This window comes from Musca domestica, unplaced genomic scaffold, assembly GCF_030504385.1.
Source record: "Musca domestica strain aabys unplaced genomic scaffold, Musca_domestica.polishedcontigs.V.1.1 13, whole genome shotgun sequence".
Classification (NCBI taxonomy): Eukaryota; Metazoa; Arthropoda; class Insecta; order Diptera; family Muscidae; genus Musca; species Musca domestica.
In genome coordinates, this window is record NW_026712172.1 from 16,666,656 (window position 1) to 16,684,672 (window position 18,017).

Consider the following 18,017-nt stretch of genomic DNA (forward strand, 5'->3'; position numbering starts at 1 on the left):
CAACACAATCGATTAGTGTCATGTTCTCATTGACATTGTAACAACGAAGCTTACTGTTATGCATGTTCAGATGACAATGGATTTTAAATCATTTATTTGGAAAAATTTGTATACATATTTTGTGGCATTTTCAATACAAAATTTATTATTTTTGGTTGAAACAACTCTAGTTAAGTAAAAACTTTTCAATTTTTTCGAATTTTTTTCCAGAAGTAGGTTTTTTTACCCCGGGAAACTATTTTTTTATTGGGAGAAGGACCCAGACTTCAGATTTTTGACCCGAAAGTTCGGGTTAAAGACCCGGGCTGCACCCGGATCCACTTACCCCATATAGACAATATATGTATAGTTTAAAGCTTATGAAAATGCCTATCCAACAGTGGTCACATGGGGTTATTAATAAGCAATTTGGAAGTTATAGTCAAATTATTGATTTTTGGGACCCGGATTTTTTATAAAAACCAAAAAGTTGAAAAAGGGCCTATTATAGCGGTCAACCAAATTTATGATAAATTATTGCTATTGTGCTAATTCCGTTTCCCTTAATACCAATACCTTTAATATGGGTCTTTCCACCCAACTATTTTGAGTTGTCAGCTTCCATGATTTCAGATAAGTTATCTGAGAGCCAATTTCACCCGGAATCAAATTTGCATTTAAGAAACGGAAACACTGAAATCTTTTATATACTCTGTTCCAGAACCTGTAAAAATCTACTAGTTATGTTATTTTTTTTTTAATATTTAATCTGTTCCAAGACTTCAGAAATGTAAGAAAATTTTACTATGATAACCGACGTTCCCTTTATGTTATCGAAAAATTGCAAAAAAAAAATAGCCTCGGCCTCTTGCAGGTTCTAGAATAGAGCAATTATAAAGAAAAAATTTGGATTCTTGCAGGTTCTGGAACGGGGCATAGATGTGTGCTTTTGAGATTTAAAGGTGAGGGAACAGAAGCAGAAGAGATTTTTTTATGATATAGACAAGGTGCTTGTAAATTCTGGTACAGAGCATTGATAATTTTTGGAATTTTTTGTTGAAGGAACATACTTGATATTTTCCCTCACATATTTCCAACAGTAGGGTGAGTTTAAATAATTTTTGTCGGTTATTGCTTAAATAAAAGGATATACTTCTGGAATATGTAAAAACCTGACGTTGAAGTAGTAATACGAAATTTCATATAATATGCTTCACATTGGATTTGCCACAAATTTTAAGGAACCTTGCAGTTCATGTCCATTTATGTCGTTATATGATGATATAAATCTATTATTATATGGTCTTAAGAATAAAGATTAAGTATATTTATTATTTGTTATTCGAGGCGAAAATGTGTGCGTTTTGGTTTATCTTCTGTTTTGTAGGATTAAAAAGTCGCATGGACCTAATGCTTTACAGGAAATGTAATATTTTAGTCTATTTGTACAATTAATTGACCTTTGTGATTTCATATTGCATGTTTATGGTTATTCTTCGCGCTCATCCAAAAAAAGGTAAAACATTTCGCCGATACGATGCTATTGTTGGCAATAATTTAATAGATATTTATCGATCTAGCTTGCCCTACCTAACTGGCAGCGGCATAAAACGGCTTAAATTCATTAATGGAAAAAGAAATGAACATAAAATACATTTTTGTAAATAAATATTTACATAAACTTTGTTATTGATTTATTTTAATATATTTACAGCCTGTTCCACGATCTCGAAAGAAAATTTGTGCGAACGAAGGCTACTCACTCACTTTCGCATAAGAATGCGTTCCACTAACTTTCGTTCTTTCTTTCGCATAGCCTTACGTGATTCAGTGTTGCAAAATATTTTTTGGTAGAATTAATCGCGAAATAAGGCAAAAAAAAGCGCCAAATGTCTAATTTAAACGCGAAAAAGCAGCAGTGGCTCTGTCTCAACTGACAGTTCAGTTGTAAACAAATAAATTGTAAATAAACAAACAAAATAAAATTTCTAGTGATTGTGTTCAGATTATTTGTGTTCTTAAAAAAGAAAAAAAATGAATATTTCTGTAGCCCTATTTTTTATGGATGATGAGGAGGAGGTTCAAATTGTGCCACGGAGGCATTTAAGAGATGCTTCGAATTTATTTGAAGTACCTAACAACCAGTAAGTATGATTGTATTTTTACATTTTTGAAATAATAAAAAAATGATTTTTTCTAGGTTTGTGTCTTCCAGTGGTCTTCATGGGATTGCCTGCTGCTTCCAAAAATTGACACTCCTCTGGCGAACTTAGGATTCTCCCCCATATACTCAACTAGTGCCCGCAGCTGTGTAGTTTTTTCGTGCTGGAATTGAGAAAATAAAAAAATATATATTTGTTGTTCACAGATTAAATTGCATTTATTATTTTTACTTACATTTTTCTTTCCATTTTCCATCAAGGAATGTTTATGTTAAAACAATTTTCCTTAATTTTTATCATTCGACAGCAAACACACAAGTGACTGATTTTGACATTTGTGTTCGCATGCGTAAGAAAGAAAAAAGATAGTGGAACGCAAAATTACACTGAAACGCTTACGTTTTCGTTCGCTTTGATTTTCGTGCAAATTTTCGTTCTGATGGATTTTAGTGGAACGGAAATCAGCTGTTTGTCGTGTAAAAGTTGTGCGAACGTGTTCTTTCGACATCGTGGAACAGGCTGTTAATGATTTTTTTTTTCAATTTTCTTATTTAATTGCAAATTAGTTTAAGATGACATTGGTCACACTTGCCCATTAGGGGTTGCAACACTAATTTCTGTGTTTGCCACTTTTCGATTTTGTGAACCCTATTAGTAACTGACAGCTGAAGAAAAACCCCGCCATATTTGCATTGCAGTAAGGAATAATCTAATTGTTAACACAACGAATGGTAAAAAAAAACACAATTGGGAATAGATTTTAAATTCCAAGTGTGTTAATTATGGTGAATTGTTATTAATGGTTTTTAATTGTTGTAGATATAACACACACAACAAATGTGCAAATGAAGGCAAATCCCAACATCTGGCAAATTAACATCCACAAATGACGTAGAGCAATGTGGGTGAGAGAGAGAGCGAGAGAGATGAAGTAAAGTTTTTGTGGAACAAATGAGCAACTCTCCACACAGGTTTGAAAATACATTTAGCGGTTTTACAGCATCCATTCGTTTAAAGTCTCGTTTTTTCGTCCTTTGTAGATTGTATTGGCCTGAAACAGGATATATATACCTATGTATGGAGAGAGAGTAAAATTTCATCTCTGCCTTCTTCGAAACATATGAAACATGATGTGAAAAATCTTCTTTTAGTTACGCGCAGACTTTCGGATTAAACGTGTTACACGTTTACGCCAGTGCCGTTTGTAATTTGTGGAGCCCAAAAATAGGCAACATTTTTTTTTTGAAAAAAGAAAAAAATATATAACTAAAAAAGAGTTTTTGTATATAAAGAAAGCTTTGCAAAATTCATGAAAAAAAGAAATTTGGAAATGGATAAAGTAATTAAAGAAAAAATAAATTATGTTTCAAAATAAGATAAGAAAAAATGTAATTATATAAATATATCACAGCATTAGTGAAGCGAAAGTGAAAAAAAATATTAACGAAAATTTTGCAAGCTGTGAGATGAAATGAAAAAGAAATTTACCCACTTCGATTTTCTTGTTGTGGCAAAAAGTGTGGGTGTCTTCAATGAAAATCTCTACAAAATCTAAGACGTATCAAATTCCTGAAGATAATGATTTGCAAGTTCAATATCTACATTATGGTTTAGCAGAAAAAAAAACACCTACTAGAAATGTGAAATGCCAAAGAGGGAAATTTTATGAACTACCATTTAGACATTTTTTTGGGGGCTCATGATTACTTAATCAAAGTTTCAAGAAGCCATAAATTTTAAAGAATGCAACCATCAGCAGCCTTTTTTTCTCCCATTTGATACTGATGGTGTCGTCGTAGTTGTTGTTGCCTATGGTCTATATAGAAGACAACAACAATTTTGTGTGTTTTTCCTTTTGTGTGTATTGCCTTGACACACAATTTTCTTGGACCCAATAAGAAATGAAAACCCTTTCTTCTTTTTTTTGTTTATTTTCCTTTGTGGGTATGAAATCTGTTGTCTGCTGGATAGAGGTGGGTGGTTATTTTATGTCTAGACTATGATAATTTCGTCTCGGAAAATGTTTATTAATAATTAAAACTAATTGCATTTATAAAATATGTATGCATCCCAGTTTCATTTTGGACACACAAATTAAATTTGATAACTTAGTTTAGAAAAAAAAAGAAATCAGACACACACACACATCCTGGGACTTGTGATGAGATTTTTGGGATGTATTCATGTGTGTGTGTGTGCGTGATTGTTTGTTTGCATAGTGTATGTTGACAATAGCTATGTACCATAATTACCTAGACAACCTTAGCTGGTTCGCCGCCTGGCAATGGAGGAAGGATACACAATGAGAAATGGATTTGCATACTTTTTTTAAAGGGATATTGAAAAACCGTGTGTTTTTTTCTGAAAATATGGAATTTGTAAAAATATTATAGAAATGGCTTGACTTTTTGAAGGATTTTTGCAGGACTATAATTTACAAATGTCTGTTTGAGCTATAACTGCCAGATATTTTGAGGATTATAGCGGAATTAATTGATTTTTCAAACTGTGATTTGTTTTGGGAATATTTTTTTTTTATTTTTTGAAATGTCTGTTCGAGCTATAACTGCCAGATTTTCTTGCGAATTATAGCCAAAATCATTGATTTTTGAAACTGTGATTTTTGGAGAATATTTTTTTTATATTTTGAAATCTACTTTTTATAGTCTCCACCATAGCATGGAGGGTATATTAAGTTTGTCATTCCGTTTGTAACACCTCGAAATTTACATTTTAGATCCCACAAAGTACATATATTCTTGATCAGCATAAAACTCGATATCGATTTAGCGATGTCCGTTCGTCTATCCGTCTGTGGAAATCACTCTAGCTTCCGAACGAAATGAAGTAGGTTGATAAAATTTTACTCAAATGTGTATGATGTCTGTAGGACTTTTGGTATTGAACATGGGTGATGTAGGTCCACGTCTTCGCATAGCCTCCATATAATGGTACCTCCCTTTTTTCGGTATTTTGAGGATTTTAGCGACATTATTCACCAGAATTCTTTCAAATTTGGTATTTGAAGTTCGCAATGGGTACTACAGTCCATGAAAAAAAAAATACTTATGTAGGTGCACGTTTCCGTATACTCCGCGTATAAAGGTCATCATGTAAACGATATTTTTCGGAATTCGTTCAAGTTTTTCAAGTTTCTTTCACTTGGTGGCGCGTATTAAAAGTTCGGACCGGCCGAACTTAACTGCTGTTTTACTTGTTTATAATTTGTTTTTACAAAAAATTTCGAAAATATTTTTCAAAACAAATTTTAAAAAGTTTTTTTTTTACAGTCTTTTTTAACGAGATTTTTTTTAATTGTTTGCCTGAAGGCTTTTGACAACCGATCCTCGATTTGAAGGATATTTTGGCATAAATATTTTTAGTTATTAAATTTTTTTTTGGATTATTTTTATTATTTATATATTATTTTTTTTTTTCAAAACTGGGATACTCATTTTTTTTTTATTTTCAAAAATATTCTAAAATTTCTACAGAATTTTTAAGAATATTTTTCTAAGCGATATGCAGTTTTTTTTAAATATGATATTTTTGGAAATTAAATATTTTCAATGGATGGATGGTGGCAGAATCTCGAGTTTTTTGTTAGTAAATTTCTTCAAATATTATCTTATCTACAAATTTGTATTATTTTACGCAGATTGTAAGCAATTTTCCAAAATTATGGATATTAGAGTTGCCATGTGTAATTTTGTTTCAATTTCTGACTGACAGAACCCCACCTCCTCCTTTTTTATCTTCAATTAAGAATCTTATATGTCTTAGCTTTCGAAAACCACCTTACTTTTCGCAATACTTCATTTAGTTCCAGAGTTACACGTCTTTTTGCAAAACCGTCCAATAATTAATACCACTCATACGCCCGAGGTTTCTAATTTTGAAAATAATTTGCTTTGTCGTAATTTTAAAGAAAATGTTGGAATGTTCTATACAGCACCGTTTATTTAAAGGCTAATCTAACAATACATATGAAAATGGGGTGGAAAAAATTGAAAATAGAACAGAGATTCTAGAAAAGAAAATTGTGAGAAAAATATTTTCTTAGTTTCCGTGTAAAATACTCATCCTTTTTATGTGCATGATCATTTTATTTATATCTAAACCTGATAACATCTTCTCTTGGCTTACCAAAATCGTTTTTCTTTTCAAAATCCAACAATTATTGGAAGAGTTGTGTGGATTTTACAGAAACAACTCAGTAATTAATACAACTCATACGCACGGGGGTGCCAATTTTAAAATTTAACTTTTCGGTACAAACTTGCTTAAATTTTTTACATTTTCTAAACTTTATGGACTCTTAGGAAGGTAGTGTAACTTTTTACACCAAAATTGATTGGAAAAAATCAAAACATAGAGGGAAATTCATGAGAACACAATAGTACGAAAATGTTTTCTAAATGTATGAGAAAAATATTCCATATTTTTATGGGAAACGATTTCTAAAAATATTTTGATTACGATGCCCACATCTCTTACCTTTCCAAACCCGTTTTTCATTTCCAAATCGGCAAGTTTATAACAGAGTTATGTGGACTTTTCCGAAACTATCCAGGAATTAAAAATAATCATACGTTCAGGGGACCAATTAAAAAAAAATCAATTTTCGTTACGATTTTCCTAAAAGCTTTTTTAATTTCTGAACTATATTGACCCTTCGGAAGACAGTGCAGCAATTTACAAAAAAATAAGTTAGAAAAAACGAAGGCTTGGAAAGAAAGTCTTCAAAATACAATTGCAAGGAAATATTTGCTGAATATATGTGTGAAATATTCAATGTTTTTATGGGAAACGTATTCTAAAATTAATTGGAGATCGATTGCCACATCTCTTACCTCGCCAAAGCCGTTTTTCTTTTTAAAATCTATGAGCTAATAGCAGAGTTATGAAGATTTTTGTGAAACTGCCCAGGAAATAATAACAATCATACGCTCAAGGGTGCCGATTTTAAAAATTCACTTTCCATTCCGATTTTCCCCAAACCTGATACAATTTTTAAACTAAATTGGTTCTAGGGAAGACTGTGCAACTATTTACACCAAAATAAAATGGGAAAATCCAAGGCTTCAAGGGGTATTTTATTAAATACAATAATACGAAAAGTATTTTCTCAACACATGTACGAATTATTCAAAATTTTCACATGAAACGAGTTTTAGTTTTCATACGAATCGGGTGGCCACATCTCTTGTCTTTCCAAAACCGTTTTTATTTTCAAAATTTTCCACTTGGTTCCAAAGTTAAGGGTATTTTTGTAAAACAACCCAACAATTAATAACAATCATACGCTCCCCAGCACAAATTTGTATTTCGCTCATTCAAGCCATATATTCAGGAAATTTCAAAAACATTTTTTTCCACGTGTAATCCTTCAAACCTACAGCCGTGGAGAACATTTAAGCAAAGCCATGTTACCATAATTAATTACCAACATAATGAGAGTTTTGTTTTGGGCTTTTCTCCCATTGCTGCCTGTTTGGCGTTCTTTTTTCAAATGAGTATTTGATGTTGAGGCTTAATTGTTGACAAAAATAGTTTTTCGTAATTTCTTGGAAGCAACAAACAGGGTATGTTGTGGTGCAATTAAACCAACAACAGCAACAACATCGACTAGGATGACGACGACTACGCCACTTGTTATTCAACCATTGCCAAGTCAACTTCAATGCTAAGTTTGCCCTGTGTTCAAATTAAAAAGCAAAGGAATTTATGGTAGAGTAATGAGTTAAATGGATTTGATGGATGTCCTGGGAGGAATGGGGGGGAGCAATGGCTGATAAAAAAAGCGAGCCGTAGTAGGTAAATATGTTTCCGTTGTTGTGAGTTATTTAACTAAGCCAAGTAAATGTGAGTGTCTTCTACTCATCTCAGATGTGTAGAGTGGATAGTAGAGGGATGAGAGTAATGTTGTCTAGAGTGGAAGGTAAAAGGATGAGAATAATGTTATCTATCTTATCAAGGCCATTGTTGTTGGTGGTCTCGGTTGTGGTGAGGGGTTTTTTCTTGGACTAACATTGTCTATTGTTTGTTACTTTTTTATTTGTGTCAAATCAGTTTAAATGCTTTTTTTAGGGGAAATTATATGGAGATTTCTATATTTTATACTAAAATTGATTGCTCTTATCTGTTAGCTTTCGAAAAATAGTTGGTATTTCAAAATCGAGCTATAACATCCGGAGTTATATGAGTTTTTGTAAAACAACTCGTTAATTAATAACAATCATACGCTCTAGGGTTCCAATTTTAAATAGTTATTTCTAAGGGAAAAATACGGAATTTTTCTGGTTTTAAGATCAGAAACGATGCACACGGAAGCAATTAACACTTTCAATAGCGTACTTGCGGACTTAAGAATGTCTATTGTTGTTATTTTATTTATTTTCTTTTTCTTTGCGGCAAGATATGAAACCAGTTTTAAATACCCCTGTTTTAAAGTAAATTGTGTATTATATTTTATGATTTTATTTTAAATCACAGAGCTCTTATCTGTTAGCTTTCGGAAAATATTTGGTTTTTCAAAATCGAGCCACAACATCCGGAGTTATGTGAGTTTTTGTAAAACAACTCGTTAATTAATAATAATCATACGCTCTGGGGTTCCAATTTTAAATAGTTATTTTCTAAAGGAAAGATACGAGATTTTTCGAATTTTAAGATCAGAAATTATGTATACGGAAGCCATAAACACTTCCAATAGCGTATTTGTTGAGCTAACATTGTATATTGTTTGGTAATTTTTGTTGCAAAAGATAAAACCAGTTTTTATTATCGCTTTTTTAAGGAAAATTGTGCATTATTTCTAGTGGTTTTATTTTAAATCATAGAGCTCTAATCTGTTAGCTTTCGAAAAATCGCTGACTTTTCAAAATCGAGCCGTAAAATCCGGAGATATATGAGTTTTGGTACAACAACTGGTTAATTAATAGCACTTATTCGCTCTGAGGTCCGAATTTTAAATGGTTATTTTCTAAGGGAAAGACACGAGATTTTCCTAGTTTTAAGATCAGAAACGATGTATATGGGAGCCATGAACACTTCCAATAGCGTATTTGTGGAGCTAACAATTTTTGCGGCAAAAGATAAAACCAATTTTTATTACCGCTTTTTTAAAGAAAATTGTGCATTATTTCTAGTGGTTTTATTTTAAATCATCGAGCTCTTATCTGTTAGCTTTCGAAAAATAGTCGGTTTTTCAAAATCGAGCCATAACATCCGGAGTTATATGGGTTTTTGTGAAACAACTCGTTAATTAATAGCACTCATACGCTCTGGGGTCCCAATTTTAAATAATTAATTTGTAAGGGAAATACACGAGATTTTTCGAATTTTAAGAGCAGACACGATGTATACGGAAGCCATAAACACTTCCTATAGCGTATTTGTCGAGCTAACAATGTCGATTTTTTGTTATTTTTATTTTTGCGGCAAAATATAGGACCAGTTTTTATTATCGCTTTTTTAAGGAAAATTATGTATTATTTCGTACAATATTATTTTAAATCATAGAGCTCTTATCTGTTAGCTTTCGAAAAATAGTTAGTTTTTCAAAATCGAGCCACAACATCCGGAGTTATGTAAGTTTTTGTAAAACAACTCGTTAATTAATAGCAATCATACGCACTGGGGTCCCAATTTTAAATAATTATTTTGTAAGGGAAAGACACGCGATTTTTCGAATTTTAAGAAAGCGTATTTGAATTCCGTAATTTTTTAAACGGAATCGATTCTTGAAGAATTGATTAAGCTTTCCCCATTAAAATTTATTAGATTTTTGTAAGGGTATTGGCAAACAATCTCTAAATTTATTAAAAAAATAAAAAATGCTTTCTTTGATCAAAATGCAAAGCCTATTTCTATTTTATTCCGTAGATGATGTACTCCTCCTCGTCTATCTCCACCCATTCCCATTCCTTACATCCTTTGACAGATTTGTGAAATTCTAAACTTCCTGTGTCCAGTTCAATTTCATCGGAATGCATTTCATTATTTCCATGCCAGTTTTTTGCCCCATCATACCTTACATCCGGTATTGCATTGCCAATGGCATTAACAACATTGATCGTCTCTTTTCCGTTACCAGCATTAACTTGTACGTTATTTTTTCTTCGTTTGAGAACTCTTTAGCACTTTTTTTTGTATCCAACAAATGTCCACACGCAATTCCAAACACTTTTACAGCTGTGGTGCTTTTTTACGAGCTCCTCAAGCGTTGTTAAAACAGTCGTTTACTTTGCTACAACTCTTCGGCGGCATTCTCAGGGCTATGGAACGCGAAAGGGAAAAAAGGAAGTCTATGAGCATACCATGCATGCAAAACACTGGACATGGAAGAGGATACACAAAGGAGGCGGTGTTGTCGTTTTATTTTACAAAAGACACCTGGAATTTTTCCACAAGAAAATTCAAAATGAATGACATGTTTTGCAAATTTAAGTTCAAAAAATTTTTTCGAAAGATGTGTGTCTATCTTTAATTATTTTCCGGAAGTTTGAATGCTAGGTGATGTATTATTAAACAATAAATAGAGCTCCTATCTGTTAGCTTTCGAAAACGAGTTGATTTTTCAAAATCGTGCTGCAACTTCCGGAGATATATGGGTTTTTGTAAAACAAGTCATTAATTAATAACAATCATACGCTATGGGGTCCCTATTTTAAATAATTATTTTGTAAGGGAAAGACACGAGATTTTTTCAATTTTAAGATCAGGAACTATGTAGATGGAGGTATTGAAAACTTTCAAAAGGGATTTTGTTAAGATAACAATATCAATTGTTTGCTATTTTATTGATTTGCGTGTCTTTGCTCCAAGAGATGAAATTAGTTTTTTACCGCTATTTTAAAGGGAAATTGTGTATAACTTTGTATGTTTTTATTTTAAATCATAGAGCTTCTATCTGTTAGCTTTCGAAAACCAGTTGATTTTTCAAAATCGAGTCATAACATCCGAAGTTATATGGGTTTTTGTAAAACAACTCATTAATTAATAACAATCATACGCTCTGGAGTCTTAATTTGAAATAATTATTTTATAAGGAAAAGACATGAGATTTTTCGAATTTTAAGATCAGAAACTATGTAATTGGAGATATTGAACACATTCAATATTAAACAATTATGGAAATTTTAATTTCCTATCCCTGAACGAATGATTATTTTAATTGCAGGCTAGGTTTACAAACTCTTACATAACTCTGGAAATCTTTGCATGATTTTGGGAAAAAAATATTTTCCAAAAGGTAACAGATAAGAGCTGTCAATTCTGCTTCTAATAGTAAACACTACACTACAAAATATTTGATATTTTAATGAATAATTCAAAAAATTATTAAGAAAAAATTACGTTCAAAAATTTTTCTTTATTCTTTAAACATTGTCTCTATATTTTTATAATAAATGATGCTGTGTGTACCCATAAATCGAAATCTCTCACAAATTCTATAAGTTTTGTGGAAATTAATAACTTAAAATTATTTGTTTAATGTGGCACCCCCGATCGTATGAATATTTCTAATTACTGAGTTGTTTTACAAAAACTCGCATACCTCGCGAAGTCTTTGCACGATGTTGACAAGAAAAATATTTTTCGAAAGCTAAGAAAATATTATTTTTTTTAAGAAAAAAATCCAAAATTTTATGAGAAAAACATATTTAAATAAATGCTCTCTTTTCAATAAAATTTATCTCGACATTTTAATACTAAATGATGCTTTATGTGCCCATAAAGCGGGATTGTTTATAAATTCTATAAGATTTGTGGACATTTTTACATTTTTACCTGCTTAAAGCCTCCACACGTAATGGCTGATCATAAAATGTTAAGAATTCTCAATATTTTTTATTTTAAATAAATTTTTAAAATCGGTACCCTGGAGCGTATGATTGTTATTATTTTCTGGGTTGTTTCACAAAAACCGTCATAACTCGGGAACTATACCTTCGATTTTCAAAATTAAAACACATTTGGAAAGTTGATATATGGATGCATACTGTCAGGGGAAAAGATTGAAACAATACTGGCCAAAGTCGTACATTTTTGCAACATAGAAGATTTTTGAAATTAAAACACATTTGGAAAGTGGAGATATGGGAGCATACTGTCAGGGGAAGATCTTGAAACCGTACTGGCCAAAGTCGTACATTTTTGTAACATAGAAGATTTGTTGAAAATTATTTCAGTTGAAATGGATTTAAACTGCCTTTCCCCTAGGTTTTATATATTCAACAGTCTGCTTTACATATCTACATGTGATGTCCGATCAAAAAATGTTATGATTTTTCAGTATTTATCATATTAATAAATATTTTAAAATCGGTACCCTGGAGCGTATGATTTTTATTAATTTGTTGGTTGTTTCACATAAACACCCATAACTTGGGAACTAAACCTTCGATTTCTAAAGTTTAAATACATTTGGAAGGAAGAGATATGGGAGCATACTATCAAAGAAAGGACCTGAGGCATTACTGGCCAAAGAAGTCCATTTTTGTAACATAGAAAATTTATTGAAAATTATTTAAATTGAAAAATAAGATCTAGGCCCAAAAATGGATTTAAAATGCCTTTCCCATAGGTTTTATATATTCAGAGGCCTGCTTTAAACTTCCTCACGTAATGTCGGATCATTAATTGTTAAGATTTTTCTGTATTTATTTTATTAAATAATATTTTAAAATCAGTACCTCGGAGCGTATGATTATTATTATTTTTGGGTTGTTTCCCCAAAACCGCCATAACTCGGGAACTAAATCTTCGATTTTTTAAATTAAAACACATTTGGAAAGTGGAGATATGGGAGCATACTATCAGGAGATGAAATTTAAGCATTACAGGCCAAGGGCGCACATTTTTGTAACATAGAAGATTTATTGAAAATTATTTCAATTGAAAAATCATCTCTAGGCCCAAAAAGGGATTTAAACTGCCTTTCATAAAGGTTTTATATATTCAGAGGCCTGCTCTTAGCCTCCATACGTAATGTCTGATCATAAAATGTTAAGATTTTTCAGTATTTATTATTTTAAATAATTTTTAAAAATTGGTACACCGGAGCGTATGACTATTATTAATTTGGGGGTTGTTTCGCCAAAATCCCCATAACTCGGGAACGAAACTTTAGATTTTCAAAATTAAAACACATTTGGAAAGCGGAGATATGGGAGTATATATGTGAGAAAGAAAAGAACAAATTATTTCTTCTTAAATTAATAAATTTTAAATTTTTGTATAAAGTTGTAAATTTTCCGTGAAAATGTAAAGACAAAAAATTGAGTTTTTCTTCTTTTCCACTCTTCACAAAAGCACACAGCGCCATTATCCACATACCATTTGAGTGGTTTAGCTACAGACACGTTACTGTAACATGTGTGTCCGTTATTGTTGTTCCTTTTTTTTTGTTTTGGCATGGTTTTCATCATCACAGTGGTGGTGTGGTGGTTTTTTTCGAGGATGCAGTCAGTTATATGTTTTTTGTGTTTGTATTTTGCCATTAGGCATGAGTAGACATTTGTGTGTGTTACTTTTTGTATTTCTTCTGTCCACTAAGAGTATCCATTCCAATATGGAATGTCGGCATTTTATTTCATCATATATTTACTGGCCACTCTTGGATGTATTGACCAATACCTAATTTCTTGGGGATTTTTTTTTCTAAGGATATTAAGAGCAAATGACAACATCTAATATATCATTTTTGACACAGAGTCATATGGTATTTTCGGCACGCTTGCTTACCTATTTCGAGAAGGGGATGGGTGAAAAAAGAAAAACCAAGCAACTGTCGAACCATAATATATTTGACTACTTTGGGAGGAACATGTCAAATATTGAAGGAAACATTATGGCTATTAAGGCAGTCTTAAACAAAAAAAAATATTTTTTTCAGATGTGGTATCAAATTTTTTTTTTAATATATAACATTTCCATAATATTTTAATTTTGGTTTTTTGAATTTTTCCTCAGCTATAAATACTAATTTTTATTTCAAAGAAATTTTTGAAATTCGCTTTGTAAATGAATTTTTAAAATCGGTACATTGGAGCGTATGATTGTTAATAATTATTGGGTTGGTTGAGAAAAACCCTTATAACTCAGGAACCATTCACTGGATTTTAAAAAATAAATTTGTTTTCTAAACCTCGGAAATAAGAGAATCATTTTTGGTCCTCAAAAAAATTTCGCATGTGGAGGTGTTGGAACAGAAAATCTGAGGAAATTATTTTCTCAAAAAAAAAAAAAAAAAAACAAAAAGAATTAATAAAATAAATTTAAATAATAAAAGTAAAATAAATCCTTCCGCTCTTAAAAACTTTTTTAAAATACGTAGGCCTAGAGGAACATGTAAAAATAATTATTTATAAAATTCAGGTGTTGAGTTGGTGAAGAAAAATATTCGTTAAATTGAAGTTTTAATTTTTTTTATTTTTTAATTTTTAATTTTTTTTTAATTCAATGCATATAATATTCTTTCAAAAATCCATATCTAGAAATTCCTGGAATAGCTTTTGAAAAAATGCCAAAAAAAAAATTAAAATATTGGAAATTCGCCGCATAAATGAATTTTTAAAGTCTGTGCATCACTGCGTATGATTGTTAATAATTATTGGACTGGTTGAGAAAAACCCTCATAACTCTGGAACCATTCACTGGATTCCAAAAAATAAATTTGTTTTTTACACCTTAGAAATAAGAGAATCATTCTTGATCCTCAGAAAAATTGCGTATATGGAGGTGTTGAAACAAAAAATCAGACAAAAATTTTTCTCAAAAAAAAAAAAAAAAATAAATAAATAATAATAATAATAACAAATAAAAAATAAAAATTCTAAAAAAAAAATTCCGCTCTTTAAGACTTTTTAAAATACGTAGACCTGGAGGTGCCTGAAAAAATAAATATTTATAAAATTCAGGTCTTGAGTAGGTAAAGAAAAATATTCCTTAATTTCCTTTTTTAATTTTTATTTTCTAATTTTTTATTTTTTCGAATTAAAAACATATAATATTCTTTCGAAAATCCATGTCTAGAGATTCCCGGAATAGCTTTTGAAAAAATGCCAAAAAAAAATAATTAAAAATATTGGAAATTCGGCGCATAAATGAATTTTTAAAATCTGTGCATCACTGCGTATGATTGTTAATAATTATTGGACTGGTTGAGAAAAACCTTTATAACTCAGGAACCATTCAGTGGATTCTAAAAAATAAATTTGTTTTTTAAACCTTAGAAATAAGAGAATCATTTTTGATCCTCAGAAAAATTTCGGATTTGAGGTGTCTGAACAAAAAATCAGACAAAATTTTTTCTCAAAACAAAAAAAAAAAAATAATAATAATAATAATAATAATAAAAAAATAAAATAAATAAATAAATCCTTCCGCTCTTAAAATCTTTTTTAAAATACGTAGGTCTGGAGGTGCCTGGGAAAATAAATATTCATAAAATTCAGGTCTTGAGAAGGTGAAGAAAAATATTCGTTAAATTGAAGTTTTAATTTTTTTATTTTTCAAAAAAATAATAAAAAAGAAATAAAATAAATAAATAAATCCTTCCGCTTTGAAAAACTTATTTAAAATACGAAGCCCTCGAGGTGCCTGGAAAAATAAATAAATTCATAAAATTCAGGTCTTGAGAAGGTGAAGAAAAATATTCGTTAAATTGAAGTTTTATTTTTTTTTTTTATTTTCTATTTTTAATTTTTTCAAATTCAAAACATATAATATTCTTTCAAAAATCCATTTCTAGAGATTGCTGGAATAGCTTTTGAAAAAATGCCAAAAAAATAATTAAAAATATTGGAAACTCGCTGCATAAATGAATTTTTGAAATCGGTGCATTGGAGCGTATGAGTTTTATTTATTATTGGGTTGGTTGACGAAAATCTTAATAACTTGGGTACCAATCACCCGATTTTCGCGAAAAAAATATTTTTGTAAATCTAAGATATGAGAGAATCATTCTTTGTTTTTAGAAACAATATATTGTATGTAGGTCTTAAGTAATTGAAGAAAAATATTCATTATTATTTTTTTTTAATTTTTATTTTTCAACTCTCTTTTTCAAATTCAAATATACTAAATTCTTTCAAATATAAAATTCTTTCAAAAATCCATATCTAGAGATTCCTGGAATAGATTTTAGAAAAATGCCAAAAAATAATTTAAAATATTGGAAATTCGCTGCCTAAATGAATTTTTGAAATCGGTACATTGGAGCGTATGAGTTTTATTAATTAATGACGAAAATCTTAATAACTTGGGAACCACTCACCCGATTTTCGAGAAAAAAATATTTTTGTAAATCTAAGATATGAGAGAATCATTCTTTGTTTTTAGAAAAAATATATTGTATATATAGGTCTTGAGTAATTAAAGAAAAATTCTTTCAAATATAATAATATTATGAAAATCCATCCAAAGATTCCTGGAATAGCTTTTGAAAATATGCCACAAAATTATTAAAAAATATTGAAAATTCGCCGCATAAATGAATTTTTAAAATCGGTGTATTGGAGCGTTACTTTTGGAACTGCGGCATTTTTGCAGATGTTGCTATTTTTTCCGTCCATTTCCTTGACGTCAGGCTTCGCTACCAGCATCACGGTAATAAGCGATGATACCAGACACAAAAGATTTTTTCACATTTAAATGCTGGAGTGCTCTAACGATAGCCACTTGTGGTTTTCGAGCAAAATATAAAGAAATCACTTCATCACACGCTTGAATTCCATCACGAATAACTTTTTTTCTGGAAAATTTTCACCAAAAGCTTTTGTACACTTGTAAACAATATAATGAGCTGTCACTGGAATAATTTTAACAGCTGTCGGACGATTGGCTTAGAAATGACAGCAGTCTGAAGTTGGTTGCAGTGTTTTCATCTCACCGTGAAAATCCCCTTATTTTAATATTCCCCTGACCCCTAATACATGTTACAATTTCTTTATATTTCCTTTTCAAATTATCCATAACTATTCCGTTATCTATTTCCATAGTTTATATTTGGGGATTTCATACAAATTGCGGGTTAAAATAATATTTTAAAATTGGCAACCCCGTGCGTATGATTGTTATTAATTAGGGGGTAGTTGTACGAAAATGCTCATATCTGCGGAATTAAAAGTTCGATTTCAAAAAGTAAAGTTTTTTTAAAATGCTAAGAAATAAGAGAGTCTTATCCAAAGAATGTCTGCTCAGTAAACATTGAAAGTTAGGGATGAAGGCTGCAATTATTTAAAAAAAAAAAACTTCAGTAAAATTTGGATTTTTTCAAAATCCGTTTGACCCATACAAATGTTTAAAATGTCTATATTTTTTCATTAGAAATTATCTTTTACACTTCTGATAGTTATTTCCGTATTTTACTTTTAAAGATTTTCCATAAATTAGGGGGTTTAAATAATTTTTAAAACTGGTAACCCAGTGCGTATGATTGCTATTAATTATGGGGTAGTTGTACGAAAATCCTCATAACTTCGAAACTAAAAGTTCGATTTCAAAAAGTAAATTATTTTTGAAATGCTAAGAAATGAGAGAATCTTATCCAAAGAATGTCTGCTTAGTAAACATTTAAAGTTAGGAATAATGACTGCATTTTTTCTAAAAAAAACTTATATTATATTTCGACTTTTTAAAAATCTCTTAGACCCATATTTCTGCTTACAATTTCTATATATATTACATTCCGAAATTATCTTCTACACCTCGGAGAGTAATTTCCATAGTTTAATTTTAAAGATTTCCCATAATTTTGGGGGTTTAAGTATATTTTTTTAAATTGGTAACATAGAGCGTATGATTGCTATTAATTATGGGATAGTTGTACAAAAATCTCCATAACTTCGGAACTAAACATGTGATTTC

General features: G+C 30.5%; 3 long non-coding RNA genes across 3 annotated transcripts; 2 read left to right on the top strand and 1 right to left on the bottom strand.

The window, feature by feature from the left end:
- The first annotated feature begins 1,698 nt into the window (after nucleotides 1-1,698).
- LOC131800773 (uncharacterized) lies at nucleotides 1,699-2,353 on the top strand. Its single transcript, XR_009341532.1, has 2 exons — nucleotides 1,699-2,123; nucleotides 2,180-2,353. It is a non-coding gene; the product is annotated as an uncharacterized LOC131800773 (long non-coding RNA).
- On the bottom strand, nucleotides 2,060-2,663 carry LOC131800774 (uncharacterized). Its single transcript, XR_009341533.1, has 2 exons — nucleotides 2,377-2,663; nucleotides 2,060-2,304 (listed from the first exon to the last, which is right to left on the bottom strand). It is a non-coding gene; the product is annotated as an uncharacterized LOC131800774 (long non-coding RNA).
- A 148-nt stretch (nucleotides 2,664-2,811) lies between these two features.
- Nucleotides 2,812-3,490, top strand: LOC105261993 (uncharacterized). Its single transcript, XR_009341534.1, has 3 exons — nucleotides 2,812-2,872; nucleotides 2,961-3,112; nucleotides 3,182-3,490. It is a non-coding gene; the product is annotated as an uncharacterized LOC105261993 (long non-coding RNA).
- Nucleotides 3,491-18,017: the final 14,527 nt, after the last annotated feature.